Here is a 17171-nt window from a genome sequence, read left to right as displayed (position 1 = left end):
GAGGGTGGGAATTGTGGAGAGTGGTCAGGGAAGAGAAGGACTGGGGATGGGAGAGGTCGAGAGAGAGTGGAGATATTGAGGTGGAGAGAGAGTGGAGATATTGAGGTGGAGAGAGAAAGTGGATATAGAGAGTGGAGTTATAGAGTGGAGATATAGAGTGGAGAGAAAGAGGTGGAGAGAGAGAGTGGAGTTATAGAGTGGAGATATAGAGCGGAGAGAGAGAGAGAGAGTGGAGATATAGAGTGGAGAGAGAGGTGGAGAGAGAGTGGATATAGAGAGTGGAGATATAGAGTGGAGAGAGAGTGGATATAGAGAGTGGAGATATAGAGTGGAGAGAGAGAGTGGATATAGAGAGTGGAGATATAGAGTGGAGAGAGAGAGTGGATATAGAGAGTGGAGATATAGAGTGGAGAGAGAGAGTGGATATAGAGAGTGGAGATATTGAGGTGGAGAGAGAAAGTGGATATAGAGAGTGGAGTTATAGAGTGGAGATATAGAGTGGAGAGAGAGGTGGAGAGAGAGAGTGGAGTTATAGAGTGGAGATATAGAGCGGAGAGAGAGAGAGTGGAGATATAGAGTGGAGAGAGAGGTGGAGAGAGTGGATATAGAGAGTGGAGATATAGAGTGGAGAGAGAGTGGATATAGAGAGTGGAGATATAGAGTGGAGAGAGAGAGTGGATATAGAGAGTGGAGATATAGAGTGGAGAGAGAGAGTGGATATAGAGAGTGGAGATATAGAGTGGAGAGAGAGAGTGGATATAGAGAGTGGAGAGAGAGAGTGGAGATATTGAGGTGGAGAGAGAGTGGGGGGCGGGTGGGGGGTAGGAGGGAGAGTGGAGGTGGAAGAGGGCGAGACGGGAGCGGGGGAGAAGGAGAGAGAGAGAGAGTGGATTGTGTGGGGAGTTGAGAGAGTGAGAGGTGCAGAGAGAGAGGTTGTAGCCGCGTGTCGGATCCACGCCGCTTGTAATGAATCATTTCCTTATTAAAATGGCCAATGCCGCGCGAGATTTCGTTTCATTCGAGCGAATAAAAGGCAACGAGTTTCCCCGACAATTTACGGTCCGATTCGGCCGTTTAATCCTCTGCCTTTATATTTGCATTCCGCTTGATTAAACCCAGAGATAGCTGATGGGTCCCGCGCTACCGGACAGAGCGCTGTGCGGGAGGGTGTACGGGTGTACGTGTGTGTGTGTACGTGTGTGTGTACGTGTGTGTGTGTACAGTCTGTTGAGGCTATGTATTTTATCTTTGTACGTGTGTGTGTGAACGTGTGTGTGTGTGTACGTGTGTGTGTGTGTGGGGAGCGGTAGTGTAGCGCTATGAACACGGCGACCCGCGTTCGATTCCTGCTCAGGGCCAACATCAGTGACGATTATCTGAGCCGGTCTTGGGCCTCCCCTGGGTCGACTCAGCTTCAAATGAGTACCTGGTGCGGTGTGTAAACATCGCCACTGGGGAGACAAAGGCGGCCGGGCGTGGTGCTGGCCACCCACCCCCTTGCGTGCCGTGCCACTAACAGTACTTGTTTAGGTTATCACGGGGTGTCTTTGTACTTGCGTGCGTGTCCGCGCGTGTGTCCACGTGTGTGTCCCCATTACAATGACCATTCTGATGACGTGAATTCTCTCCCGAGTGGCGATGTTTTTGTTTTTACACACCACGGCCAGGTACCCCATTTACGGCTGAGCCGACCTAGGGGACGCTCAGCTATTACTTAGCGATCGATGTTGCCCATGGGCTGGCATTGAACTCGGACTGGCCAGGTGCCGGCGCATCGCACGCAGAGCGTCGATCACCGCCCACGCGAGCCCGAAGCGCCTTCATCCACGGACCGCTGTAGGTGAGTGACACCATCCCTCCCAGGTACCGGGGAGGGAGACGGGAGGGGGGGATGTGGGGGAGGGGGGATCAGTTAACCGCCCCCCTCCCCTTTCTCCCCCCACCCCCCACCTCCAAGCACCCCCTCCCCGTACCTCGCAAATTTGAGCAGATAAAGAGCATCGCGTGGAGGTTCCGTCCGGCGTGGTGGAGATTGAGCGATGCTCCGGGGAGCGAAACGCAGTCACCCGGAAAGGTCGGCGTGAGGTCAATCAGGCGCCTCTATCTCACACGCGGATTAGATATGCATACGGACAGACACACACACACACCTGCACAGGCAAAGATCCCCCGTATAGTCTTAACAGGCTGTTGGCGCAAGTGCTATTAGCGAGCACAAACATACATCTACACACACCTACACACGCCTACACACGCACACGAACACACACACACCTGCACACGCACATACACACCTACACATACCTACACACGCACACACACACCTACACACACACCTACACACACACCTACACACACACCTACACACACCCACACACACACCTACACACACCTACACACACCTACAAAGATAAAGACAAAGATCCCCCATATAGCCTTAACAGAATGTAGGGGCAAGTGCTGTTAGCGAGCACCTATGAAGGCCGGAACGGTACACGAGGGGGTGGGTGGCCAGCACCACGCCCGACCGCCTTTGTCTCCCTAGTGGCAATGTTTACACACCGCACCAGGTACTCATTTGAGGCTGAGTCGACCAAGGGGAGGCCCGGGACCGGTTCAGATAATCGTCACTGGTGTTGGCCGTGAGCGGGAATCGAACCCGGGTCGCCAGGTTCATAGCGCAGCGCGCTAACCGCTACACACACCTACACACGCACACACCTACACACAAGACAAAGACAAAGACAAAGATCCCCCATATAGCCTGTAACAGACTGTAGGGGCAAGTGCTGTTAGCGAGCACCTATGAAGGCCGGAACGGTACACGAGGGGGTGGGTGGCCAGCACCACGCCCGACCGCCTTTGTCTCCCTAGTGGTGATATTTACACACCGCACCAGGTACTCATTTGAGGCTGAGTCGACCTAGGGAAGGCCCGGGACCGGTTCAGATAATCGTCACTGGTGTTGGCCGTGAGCAGGAATCGAACCCGGGTCGCCAGGTTCATAGCGCAGCGCGCTAACCGCTACACTACCGCTCACCTACACACACACCTACACACACACACACACCTACACACACCTAAACACGCACACACACACACCTACACACGCCTACACACACCTACACATACCTACACACGCACACACACACACCTACACACACCTACACACGCACACACACGCACACACACACCTACACACACACCTACACACGCACACACACCTACACACACACACGCACCTACACACACACACCTACACACACATACACACGCACAGACACACACCTACACACGCACACACACACCAGCGGTGGTTTAACAAAGGATTGTACATTAATTATTATTATCTTCTCTCTTTCCCTTTCTCCCCATCTCGCTTATTTCTCTCCTGCCTATCCCCTGCCTCTCCCTTTTCTCTCCCCCCCCCCCCAACAACTCCTCTCTCTCTCTGTGTCGTGTTTTATTTTCCCCCGACCGTGCACAGATTAAATCACTCGCTGACATGATTACCAAAATATGCAAATTGAGCCTGCAGAGGTGAAGTGGTCGCGGTGAGATCATCATGATAGGAGTAGTGGGGGTGGTGGGGGGAGGTGTGGGGAGGTGGAGAGGGGGAGTGATGGTGGGGAGGGAGCTTGCGAGGGAGAGAGTGAAGGGGAGAGCCACCAGGAAACGTTTGTTTTTGACATGCACCCCCGCCTCTGTGTACATATCAGCGCCACTATAGGCGGCACCCCTGTGGCCGTTTAACGTCTCGTAGCGTCTGCGACTTGAGCGTGTCAATTGCGCTGTGGCCGCATGCTTCTAAACGTGGAGCGGAGAAAAAATTAAAACCCGGAGGACCCCGGAGAGAAATCGCACGCGACCACGGGGAGAGACAGAGAGACGGACACCACGACCCTCCTGTTGTCCAGGAGAGGTAGTTAACATCTCGCCACCGTGGCGCCTACAAACTGTATATTGTATGTGTAAATATAACCGACGACGTTTCGGGGAACGGTCCTTCTTCATAGCACAATGTCCACATAATGTGCTAAGAAGAAGAGTCATTGCCAGAAACGTCGCTGATTTCATGTAATTTTTAACATTTACGTTAAGGCCACTCAGCGTTATTCGATTCACGGCCACTTGGTTCGATTACAGGCCAGTGGAGAGTGATAACTCCCCCTCCCCCAGGCACCCCCCCCCCGCCCCCTCCTTCAAAATGCATTAACCAGCGTGGTGAAGTATGGTCAAACAACCCCCCACTGAACCCTCGAACCAACGCGGCGTGTGGAGGCCATCACCCAGCAGTTGATTGACAAATATTCGTACGTTCTTGATCTTTATTTAAACAGAGCGTTGGGGTCGAGCAAGCGCTGTTGGCGAGCAGTATCGCCTGTGAAGGGCGGCACGGCGCACGACGGGGTGGGTGTCCAGCACCACGCCCGGCCGCCTTTGTCTCCCCAGTGGAGATGTTTACACAGCGCACCCAAGCACTCATTTGAGGCTGAGTCGACCTTCGGGGGGGGGGGGGGGGTGGGGGGAGATGCCCAGGACTGGTGCAGCTCTCCGTTACCGCTGCTAAAACGGAAATAATGACACCTCTCTTGTTAATGGGATTTTTTCGGGTTTGGTTTTAATTCTCATTTTAATATCTCTGACCGTCAATTAACCCAAAAAAATAATAATTCCTGCGCTCGGAAGGCAGGCGGCAGCTCCACTGGCGCTACGGTACGCGGTCATTAGTGGCGTCTAACTCGGTATCGCCACGCGCGTTCGCCTTCATCAATTTGACCGGCACTAATTAACATATGCAAATTAGGCAATCGCTCAACGTTAATCACTGCGGCGATTACCGCTCACGTGCTCGCAGAGTCTCAACAAGCGGCGGCCGCTAATGATCGTGTAATAGACGCGCCTTTCCCTGCCACGTGGTCTCCCAAATAACATACATCGCCATCATCATGCTCGTCATTCCAATACTAATAAGACAATTAACTTAGCTTTGCCGTTTTTGTCGCCTCCACATAAAAGCAAAATCCCAAAGTCAGATGCATTTGTTTTGCACGTCCCGTTAGTCACGCGGCATTGTGGGAGTGCATTGTTTCAGCAGCATCGGTTGAAGCAAAACTCTGTCTCGTCAGCAGAGTCCGGCTGCTTGCTAGAAGCAATGCTGGTGACCCTGCCAGATTTTCATAGGCAAGGACACTCAACCTGTTAGACATGTGTCCTAATTGGACACCAACCCATCTCTCTACGGTGTCCCGTAAACCAGGTGACGTGTGTGTGGCCACCCCTGTTCCGAGTCCCTCGTCAGCCCCTGTGGAAACAGACGCCGCTGCTCCGAGCAGCTCACCGCTGCTCGCTCCTCAATTCTCTCCTCTCCCTCTCTTTCCTCTCATCATCATCACCCTCTCATCATCATCATCACCCTCTCATCATTACCATAGCATCGTCATCATCATCACCCTCTCATCATCCCCCTATCATCATCTTCTCACCATCATCCCTCTCTCATCATCATCACCTCAATATTATTGTCATCATCACCCTCCCATCATCCCCCTATCATCATCTTCTCACCATCATCCCTCTCTCATCATCATCACCTTCTTAATATTATCGTCACCATCACCGTCTCATCATCATCATCACCCTATGATCATCACCATCATCACCTTCCTCCCTCCTCCTCCTCGTTCTCCGTCTTGGTGGGAACTTCCGCCCCGGGCCTCCTTCCCCTCTCCCGTTCCTTTCTCTCTCTCTCCGCGTTCATCGACAAACATCCTTCACTCTGATCCCCTCCCCGTGGTACAGCCACCTGGACAACGATTTTTGTTTAAATTATTTTAATCCACATCAGAAAACGTTGCCAATTGGCGTCGTCATGGATAATGTTTATATTCGTGGGCGTCTGGGTGCCGAGATGTTAACTCCCTCGCCTGGTATGCAGGAGGTTTTGGGTTCAATCTCGACTCTGACGCCTATCTGCTGTATATTTGCGGTGTCTCTCTCCCCGTGGCCGCGTGGATTTTTCTCCGGGTCCTCCGGTTTTCCCCTCCACATTTAGAATCTCCCCACCTGCTCATGTTCGTCACTCCAACCCTTGTAACAGGCGTTCATAAATCAGGCTAAGTGAACCTAGAGGTAGTCTAGGCCAGGTTAAATTGCCAGTTGTTGGTCGTTAGAAATAGACTTGACCCACCATTATGTGTAAATACAGTAGCAGAATCCTGTCGGTTATGGGAGATTATTTGACCATACTTCCCCGCGCTGGTCAGTGCGGGTTTGTGAAGTGGCGGGGTGGGGGGGGTGTCAGGCGGAGGTGAGAGGAATCGAGGGAAAAAACCCGAAGCATCCGGAGACAAAGCCACGCGTGCGAGGGTGCAACGCTCCATCCCATCCGACAGAAGGGGACACGTGACATGATGCCCCCACGGGAAGGAGAGCTTCGCAACAGCATCTGTGCCGTGATCCACCAACCCTTGCTGCTGCCTCCTGGATTTACAGGTCACCCACGTGCAGTTTAGCCAACCACCACAACAACAACAACATTCACCGCTATGTGGCGGTGACGTCATCACGGCGCTTGTGCCATGCTAAGTGCACTAAGAACTTTGAGGCTCTCACGTGAAGTGTCGAAGGTCCCGCTGGGAGGAGGTCACGGAACAGAGCCCAGGTGTCAGACCACCACAACCACCACAACCACAACCACCACCACCACAACAACCACCACCACAAACACCACCACAAACACCACCACAAACACCACCACAAACACCACCACAAACACCACCACAACCACCACCTCCCGGCTGTAAGTGATGGATATCACAAGCACGTAATGGTCATGCCACCACCAAGATGACACTGACGCGACTTACTCGCGAAAATCTCTCCGCTATTCACACCCCCCTCCCCCCCCCCCACTTCATCTCCGGATGAGAAAAGTCTCGGGGGGGTGGGAGTGGTGTGTTGCGGGGTGGGAATTGAGTGCATGTGGAGCTCTGTGTGCGATGATTAATAGTGCGCACGGCACTGATTAGATTAACGTGGTCACTAATTAAAACGTGTCCTAACACGGACTTGGAAAACGAGTCTGGTTGCACTAATGAGCCGCGATAAGCATATGAAGACTAATTTCGCTCCTAATGAGAGAGATTTTAGGGGAAACGGAGGAATGTCACGCGAAATCGCATCGTTAAAAGATGCCCTAATTACGCCGCACTAATCACGGTGTGCATCGCACATTGCGGAGCACCGCGCAGAGCCGGGCGCAGGATGAGGAGGAGGATGATGACGAGGAGGATGAGGAGGATGAGGAGGAGAGGGACCGGCGCGCGGTACCTGGGGTCCAACTCGCGTCGCAATGCGCCGTGGGTGGACGCGACTCCAAGGATGCCGAAGTTCACAGAAGTCTCTCTCGCTGCCCACTCGGTCTGCGTCTGTGCAACGCACGCCTCGGGTGACGCGCGGGGAGCGGCGGTGCAGTGGTTAGCGCGCCGCGCTCCGAACCCGATAGCCTTCAACAGCATGTTGAAGGCTATCGGGTTCTCTGTATGTATGTTATACAATGCCACGCTTGGGCAGGTTGTAACGAGTCGCCGCCTCGATTCGAGAGAGAGGCGACGACTCTCAGACGAGCGGTGAAGGCAGCAGCAGCAGCTACGGGGTTAAGGAGACGGCGCGACCAACGACTAATTGCCAACGTTCTGCGGTCCTCCACATATATATTAAGTCGCTATCGGATCATTGATGCGTGGTTTTTATTGCTGTTACATGGAACAAAATAACAACATGAACCGCCCATGAGCTGGATGCGCGCGCTCTTTATGGACTTTAGCGTCAGACCCCGCAATAGGCAAGAGGCGATAGAGGGGGGAGTGGTGGGTTGAGATGTCAATTAAAGGCACCACGTCCGCAACTTGTTATTGTTGTTGTTGTTGTTGTTGTTTTCCGGCTGTAAACAAAGCCATTGTCTGTATGTATGTACGTTGAACTTCTTTCGCACCGTACGTAATCAATCGTGCTAATCGGAGGTGCGGGGAAGTCACGTGAAGGGATCTCAGATATGCTTCGGTGAGATATTCTTCCGCGGACTCTTCCGTCAGGGATACGTTATGATGAGCTAATAGTCAAGTTGGTTACAATGGTGTAGGCTTGGCGTGTTTCGATATTGTGGCTGTGGTTAAGGTTGGGGTGTAATTGGCTCATGTGGTTAGGTTAGGTGTAGAGCTGGGGTGGTGTTGGCTAGTGTGATTGTGGTTAGGGTCTGGTTGATTAGTGTTGTTGTGGTTAGGGTGTGGCTGCATAGTGTGGTTGTGGTTAGGGTGTGGCTGCATAGTGTGGTTGTGGTTAAGGTGTTGTTGGCTAGTATTGTTGTGGCTAACGTGTGATCGGTTAGTGTGGTTGTGGGAAGGGTGTGGTTGCATGGTATTATTGTGGCTGGCGTGTGGTTGGTTAGTGTGGTTGTGGTTAGGGTGTGGTTGTGGCTTGTATTGTGGCTAACATGTGGTTGTGGCTCGTATTGTTGTGGCTGGCGTGTGTTTGTGGCTGGTATTGTTGTGGCTCGCGTGTGGTTGTGGCAAGTATTGTTGTGGCTAGCATGTGGTTGTGGCTCGTATGGTTGTGGCTAGCGTGTGTTTGCATAGTATTGTTGTGGCTAGTGTGTGGTTGTGGCTCGTATTGTGGCTAACATGTGGTTGTGGCTCGTATTGTTGTGGCTGGCGTGTGTTTGTGGCTGGTATTGTTGTGGCTCGCGTGTGGTTGTGGCAAGTATTGTTGTGGCTCGCGTGTGGTTGTGGCTAGTATTGTTGTGGCTCGCGTGTGGTTGTGGCTGGTCTTGTTGTGGCTCGCGTGTGGTTGTGGCTGGTATTGTTGTGGCTCGCGTGTGGTTGTGGCTGGTATTGTTGTGGCTCGCGTGTGGTTGTGGCTAGGGCACGGGACGGCAACTTGTGGCGTGCACCTCTAGAGGGAGGTGCTTCGTGACGTCTCCAGGCACACCGTCTCGTCGTCTTCGACAAAGTGAAGTTGTGGTGCTTTTTTATACCGAATTCCAAAATAAAAATCTCTTCTTGTTATTTTGGTTACCGACCCCTGGGCCAGGGTCTGGTTCGGTGTAAATCCCGGGTGTGCTTGGAGAGTGACTTGCTGGGCCATGGTGTGGCTGTGGCTCAGGCTAGGGTTGTGTTTGTCTAGGTGTGGTTGTGGTTAGTGCTGTGGTGACGATCTGTCGTTATTTTAGTGGCACAAGTGATGACCACTGCAGAATCGCGTGCGACGCAGCTTTAACAGCGACCACGCGTGTGAGTGTGTGTGCGTGTGTGCGTTTCCGTGTGTATGCGTGTGTGTATGCATAGTGGGGAACGGTAGTGTGGCGGTTAGCGCGCTGCGCTATGAACCCGGCCACACGAGTTCAATTCCCGCTCACGGCCAACACCAGTGATGAATATTAGAACCGGTCCTGTGCCTCCCCTAGGTCGACTCAGCCTCAAATGAGTACCTGGTACGGTGTGTAAATATCGCCACTGGGGAGACAAAGGCGGTCGGGCGTGGTGCTGGCCACCCACCCCCTCGTGTACCGTTCCGGCCTTCACAGGTGCTGCTCGCTAACGGCACTTGCCCCATCAGTCTGTTAAGGCTGTACGGATCATTGTATGTGTATGTGTGATGTGGTGTTGGCTATCCACCCCCTCGTGTGCCGTGCCGGCCTGCATCGGTGCCCTTGCCCCAAAAAGTCGCGAGGGCTACACGGGGGATCTTTGTCTTCGCGTCTTCGCGTTTGCGTGAGCGCGTGCGCGTGACCCGCCCGACTCGCGCGCGTCTTTCCCATCAGACCGGGGGCGGCTTCTGCATTGCCTCCCCTGCACCCCAACACCCCTCCCCCTATCCTCCACTCCCTCCCTCCCCCATCCCTCCATCCCTCCCCCATCCCTCCCCCATCCCTCCATCCCTCCCTCCCTGCCTCTGAGTCGAGACGCGGGGTTGGTGCCTGGGACCGCGTCAAGGACAGGACAGCGGTTAGAGTCGGGGTCAAGTAGAGAGTTACGGTTATGATCAGAGAGAGTTAGAATTATGATCAAGTAGAGAGTTATGGTTATGATCAGTGATAGTTAGAGTTAGGATCAAGTAGAGAGTTAGGGTTATGATCGGTGATAGTTAGAGTTATGATCAAGTAGAGAGTTAGGGTTATGATCAGAACGAGTTGTAGTGAGGCAGCAGCTCAGGGTTAGGATCAGGCATTGGGTATTGTGAGGTGTTGCTGCTACTGCTGAGGATGTTGTCGATGCTGTTGCTACTCCTCGTTATGATGACACCTCAAGCGGATGCCGCTGATGATGGCCCCGGCACTGCTGGGGAGGGGTGCCGAGGGAGGTGGAGGCGCTGGCTGGGGTGGTTGTTGGTGGGGTTCATGAGTTCACGCGTTGAGTTTTGGGGGATGCGATGTTGGGTGAGTGGGTGTGTGTGTGTGGGGGGGGCGTGAGACGGGATGCGGAGCGTTGGGGCGCAAATGCATCTGGCAGGCACCAGCATCGCGTGCCTTTGTAAAGGTGCGGGAGCGGTGTGCGGGCGGGGTTGTATTTGTGGGCGGGCTGTGTGGAGGGGTGGGTGGTTGAGTGGCGGGGGTGGTTGGGTTGGTGGTGGCAGTGTTCTGAGTTTGAATGTCACCAGCCGTGTCGGCTCGGGGCTACACTAATGCGTCAGGAAGCCTGTCCGTAGCGCAGCTGGGTAGCCCGTCCATGTCCTGCCATAACCAGAGATTCCGCCCTCCCCCCTCTACCATTTATCACCCCCAGGGAAGAGGGGACAGTGTGGGGGGGGGGGGGGTGAAACGGGCAGAGAGAAGGGAGAGCAAGACGCGTGACTGACACGGACGACACACTGGCACAGCTCGATGTTAGTTTAGTTTGCACTACGTGTTGGTGTGTTTGTATCTTGTTGTATGTTGAACTTCTTTCGCACAAACTAAACGCAAGGAGCGGTTCTAAAGAAATTAATTTTCAATCCCGCACCCCCGATTAGCACGGTTGGCTACGTGCGGTGCGAAAGAAGTTCAGCACACATACGTTAAAGCGCATAGCTCCAGCGGCTTCCTAATATCGGTGGGAAGAGCGTTCCAGACGGCCGCAGGGGCGCATCTGAAAGCGCCGCGCGATGCGGTGACCGGCGTCTTTGTTCGATGTCGAGCAGCCAGAAGCCGCCGCAGCTGCCGCTGCTGCTGCTGCGAGGATGACCACCGCAGTTCATGTGATGGTGGTGGTGGTGGTGATGATGGTGGTGATGGTGGTGGTGATGGTGGTGATGGTGGTAATGATGATGGTGGTGGTGGTGGTGATGATGGTGGTGGTGGTGGTGATGATGGTGGTGGTGGTGGTGATGATGGTGGTGATGGTGATGGTGGTAGTGATGGTGCGCTGCGCTATGTAACTCGGCGTCCCGAGTTCGATTCCCGCTCACGGCAACGACCAGTGTGACAATTATTTCAATTGGTCCTGGGCCTCTCCTGGGTCGACTCAGCCTCAAATGAGTACCTGGTGCGATGTGTAAGCATCGCCACTGGGGAAACAAGGGCGGCCGGGCGTGGCGCTGACCACCCACCACCTCGTGTGCCGTGCTGGTCTTCATTATGTGTCGCTCGCTCACAGCACTTGCCCCAACAGTCTGTCCTGGCTATACGGGGGATCTGTATCTTTGTTGTTTTTTTACAGGCGGCGATTCGTGCTGCGAGGTGTCGTGTGACCATACTTCACCAATGCCGCTCAGTGCGGGTTGGTGCAGCGGAGAGGTGGGACCACTCCATGACCCCTTCGTGCGTCACTCCGCCACTGATGTGAGCCGTGGCCGGGACATTGAACTTAGCTGTTGCGGGTTCATAGCGCCACTCAGGCACTAGATGTAAACATTGAATAATAAAATAATCCTCCACGGATTTTAGATTTATGAGTTACATTCATCTCTGCGTGACCCACCAACCCTCGCTTGTTGCAAAGCGCCCCGAAAGAATGCGTGGTGCAGGGCGTGGATTAATTGGTGATGGGCAACACCACGCCCGGACGCCTTTGTCTCCCCAGTGCTGATGTTTAACACACTCCACCGGGTACTCATACGAGGCTGAGGTGACGCTAGAGGAGGGGGCCCAGAGGATCGTCACTGGTGGTGGCGGTGGCCGTGAGCGGGAATCGAACTCGGGTCGCCGGGATCCTCGCGCAGTGCAGCGCTAACAGCTCCTCTCGGTTGGCGCAGGCCGTGGATGATCACGCCACCTGGTACACACACACATCACACACACATACATAACACACACATCACACACACACATCACACACACACACATCACACACACACACATCACACACACACATAACACACACATCACACACATACATAACACACACACATAACACACACACATAACACACACATCACACACACACATAACACACACATCACACACACACATCACACACACACATAACACACACATCACACACACACACACAACACACACACACATAACACACACATCACACACACACACACATAACACACACACACACATAACACACACACACATCACACACACACATCACACACACACATAACACACACATCACACACACACACATCACACACATCACACACATACATAACACACACACATAACACACACACATCACACACACATAACACACACATCACACACACATCACACACACACATAACACACACACATCACACACACACATAACACACACATCACACACACACAACACACACACACATAACACACACATCACACACACACACATAACACACACACACACATAACACACACACACATAACACACACATCACACACACACACATCACACACACACACACATAACACACATCACACACACACATCACACACATAACACACACACACATAACACACATCACACACACACATCACACACATAACACACACACACACACATACATCACACACACATCACACACACACATCACACACACATACATAACACACACACATACATCACACACACACACATATAACACACACACACACATATAACACACACACATATAACACACACATACATAACACACATCACACTCACACACACATAACAGACACACATAACACACACACATAACACACACACATAACACACACATACATAACACACACACACATAACACACACATACATAACACACACACACATAACACACACACACACATAACACACACACATAACACACACAACACATAACACACACACACATACATAACACACACACACATACATAACACACACACACGAATATAACACACACACATAACACACACGAATATAACACACACACATAACACACACGAATATAACACACACACATAACACACACGAATATAACACACACACATAACACACACGAATATAACACACACACATAACACACACGAATATAACACACACACATAACACACACAACACATAACACACAACACATTACACACACATTAAACACACGCATATAACACACACACACACATAACACGCATAACACACACACACACATAACACACACACACACACGCGCGCGCTCGCACACCTATCCCGCTTATTAATAAGACATGATATTCACGGCGTTTATCAGCGACAGCGAGTTCGCGGCGCTCGTAAATTCCGAGTGTTTCATTATTTTCACGATCTTTAATCTCGCGAGCACAGAGTGGTTTGTGCGCTTTGCGCAGAGGGTGAATCACTCGGTTCCACTCTGCCTTCAATGAGCAAATGCCCTTGTTAGCGAGCGCCTATTTAAGGCCGGCACGAGAGCGCCCGTGGCTAGCGCCACGCCACCGGCCACCTTTGTCTCCCCAGTTCGCGTGTTTCATTCGCGCCGCGCCAGGTGTGCCGAGTACAGACGGCGACCCGAATTCGATGCCCCTCAATCACGGTCCACATCAATGACGAAGAGACGAACCGGTCCCGGGCCGCCCCCAGGGTCGGCTCAGCCTCAAACTAATACCTGGTGCGATGTGCATAAACTCTCGGCACTAGGGAGACAAAGGCGGCCGGGCGTGGTGCTGGCCGGCCACCCCTTTCTCGTGTACCGTGCGGGCATACATAGGCGCTGCGACTCGCGACCAGCCCTTGCCCCAACAGTCTGTTGAGGCTATACGGGGGCTCTTTGTTTGTGTGTGTGTGTGTGATTGCGAACAGACTTCGCGTGATGATCACAGTCGCTCGGGTGTGCGCGCCAGATGCACAGGAGGCGCGTTCATTCGCCCCCTCATTTGCATCGCCTGATGCCAAATACAGCGTGCGCGCGCGTGTGTGTGTGTTGTGAGTTTGTCTCTGTGCCTGCGTGCGTTCGCAGTGAGGGGTGGCGCAGTGGTTAGCGCACCGCACTACGTGCCCGATGACCCGAGTTCCATTCCCGCTCGCAGTCAACATCCGTGACTCCCCTAGGTCGACTCAGTCTTAAATTCTAACTGTACCTGGTGGGATGTGTTTAAACTTCGGCGCTGGGAAGACAAAGGCGTCCGGGCGTGGTGTTGGCGCGTCTTGCCGGCCTTTCATAGGTGCTGCTCACTAACAGCACTTGCCCCAACAACTTGGTAAAGGCTGTGCGGGGGACCATTGTCTTATATTGTTATGAACGTGGCGCATGTAGGTGGATATGCGCGTACCCAAACACGTACTTTATGGCAGTGATTACGTATGAACACTCTAACGCAACAACTGGCATCGTCATGGCTCACGGGTACGTCTTGCACCCGTTACACGTTGTGCCTCGAAGCCCCCCACTACCCAAGCGGTGGCGGGTGAGGCCGCCTGCTCCACAAATTCCCGGGTCGATTCCAGCAGCCGCCCTGGTTAATGCTGCGGCGTGAGTAGTAACCACGCGTGGTCGCTAAAGATCCCGTGGCGTTGTTCCTCGAGAGTTTCCCACTGGTCGAAGTTTTAAGTTTGCCCAATTTTAGAAAAAGTAAACTAATTTTACTCCAGTAATTATAAACTAAACTAACTACTCAACTATTTTTTTTATTTATTCTGTAGCTCTTTCTCAGAAGCGACCTGCCTATCACAAGCGATAGCTCAACGAAGTGGCTTATGATCATCACGTGGAAATTTATATCAGCCAAATACTGAAAACTCGTGTTTGTAAATGTGCGGTGAAAAAATCCGGAGGACCCGGAGAAAAATCCACGCGACTACTGCACGAATATTTAAATATACAGCAGGCGCCAGGGTCCAGATCGAGCCCACGCCCTCTTGTATACCAGGCGAGTAGTTAAGACCTCGGAACAGTGGCGCCCTCATTGCCAGCTCCTGCGAAAACGTAGCAGGCCCCTCTTGAAAATGAGTCATGAGAATCCGTGACGCTTTCCTAGGCAAACTTCCGAAATCAAAACGAGATTCATAGGGAGGGCTGAGCTCTGGGCAGCTGCCGGGCTAACGTTGTCAACAGACGACTTCGCGGCAACGCCAATTGCTGCCCTGCACGTCTATGCTCCTCGCTTCTACGATCGTATCGTAATAATAATACTCATGATAATCGTGGTGACAGCGAGGAGCACGGGCGTGGTGAAGTATGGTCAAATAACCCGGCGCGCGCGCGCGCGGAGGCCCTCATCCAGCAGTGTATTCACAAGAAAGACCTGCACACTCGCAATCCCATACACACGCCGCGCAGTGAGTGAATGGATGAACGAATGAGAAGACGAATGACTGATATAATATTACTACTGCTGCAACCACTCATCCAACTGCCGTATCCGGTCACGTCACAATCGACTCGGCGCTTCCGACGTTCGAAAGTGAAGTTCGCACCCCACGCAGTGTCTCACGATCTCTCTCCCTCCTCTCTCGCCTCTTCCCATCATCAAAATTGTAACCCCCCTCCAGCACCACCCACCTCCCCCTGGCAGCCTCCCCCACCACCCCTCCCCCCGATGCCATCCCCCCCACCCCCTCCCCTCGGAGACGCGGTTGCCCAAAACGGCCCATCTGTGCCTGGCGTGGCTGTGCCCAGCGCTGATGATGGTGATGGTAATGAATAGCGCAGAAGCGTCCCCATCTGCTACCCTGCTTAACTCTGCCCCGCTCGCCCCCCCCTCCCCCCTCGCCCCCTCCCTTCTCGCTCCACCCCCCGCTCTCTATCGCCCCCCCCCCCTTTCTCCCCGCCCCTCCCTCGCTCTTCTCACCTCCCTCCCCCCACTTTCTACTCACGAGGTCTGGATGGAAACGAGTTAACAATACGCCGAACGATTCGATTAATCGACGCGATTCGATGTTGCCATTCTATGAAAAAAAATCGAAAATGTGTTTGTTACCTCGTTAACTTCTGCATAAAGTTCTGTTCGATCAATTACTCTGAGTGTTCTATTTGCATGGGTATGTCTCTATGAAAGTCTACGAGTCTCCATTTGAGAATGTGTGTTAGCTTGTACCCTCTGTATGTAGGCCTATCTGTATATATGTAGGTCTAAGGTTCTTCTACGTAAGTCTTTATGCGAGTCTGTGCGCCTCTATGTACGGTGTGATATATGGACGCATGGGTCTCGATGGGAATCTATGGTTCCCTTTACATTACAATGACTATTCATATTCTTCAGTACCAGTGGGAATATTGATGTTGTATGGAGAGCAGGACGCAGTCGGATGTCGGCAGAGGGGAAGAATTATTGAGCCCGGACTTGAACAGAGGCAGGAAGTCGACAGCACGGGCGGCTGGGTGGGATGGAGGGAGGGAGATTTAGACCGTGGGCACAGCGGAGGAGAATGAGTGACCTCCCACACTGAGCGCAGGCTGGCTGGGGGCATCACGATGTGTGCGTGGATCGCCTGAGTCGGAGTTCGTCGTCGTTGCACCGTGAGTTGCCAGTGTTTGATCCCAGCCAGAACAGAATCGGAACCAAACGGAAACAGAACCGGAATAGAACCGTCCCCTCTTCATCGTGATGATGATGATCATCATCATCATCACCGTCACCATCGCACGAACGCATTAACACAACTTCTCTCAAATGCTCAGACTCTCTATCTCTCCTTTCTCTTCTCACTGCCCCACTCCACCCGCATGACACCCCCCCCCTCACCCCGTTCCCACCCCTCTCGAGATCCCCCTGAGCTCTGCTCCCCCACATCGCGACGCGCGGACGAGTCAGTGTGG

The 17171-nt window shown here is 52.9% G+C and overlaps 1 long non-coding RNA gene across 1 annotated transcript; it reads left to right on the top strand.

Moving 5' to 3' along the window:
• The first annotated feature begins 10 nt into the window (after positions 1 to 10).
• On the top strand, positions 11 to 16370 carry LOC142924621 (uncharacterized). Its single transcript, XR_012941731.1, has 4 exons — positions 11 to 1840; positions 1958 to 2074; positions 3488 to 6495; positions 11694 to 16370. It is a non-coding gene; the product is annotated as an uncharacterized LOC142924621 (long non-coding RNA).
• Positions 16371 to 17171: the final 801 nt, after the last annotated feature.

This window comes from Petromyzon marinus, chromosome 15, assembly GCF_048934315.1.
Source record: "Petromyzon marinus isolate PM22_M1 ecotype Great Lakes invasive population chromosome 15, UKy_Petmar_22M1.pri1.0, whole genome shotgun sequence".
NCBI classification, from domain to species: Eukaryota; Metazoa; Chordata; class Hyperoartia; order Petromyzontiformes; family Petromyzontidae; genus Petromyzon; species Petromyzon marinus.
Note: the sequence above shows the minus strand (reverse complement) of the source record. Positions and strands in the feature narration are given on the sequence as shown.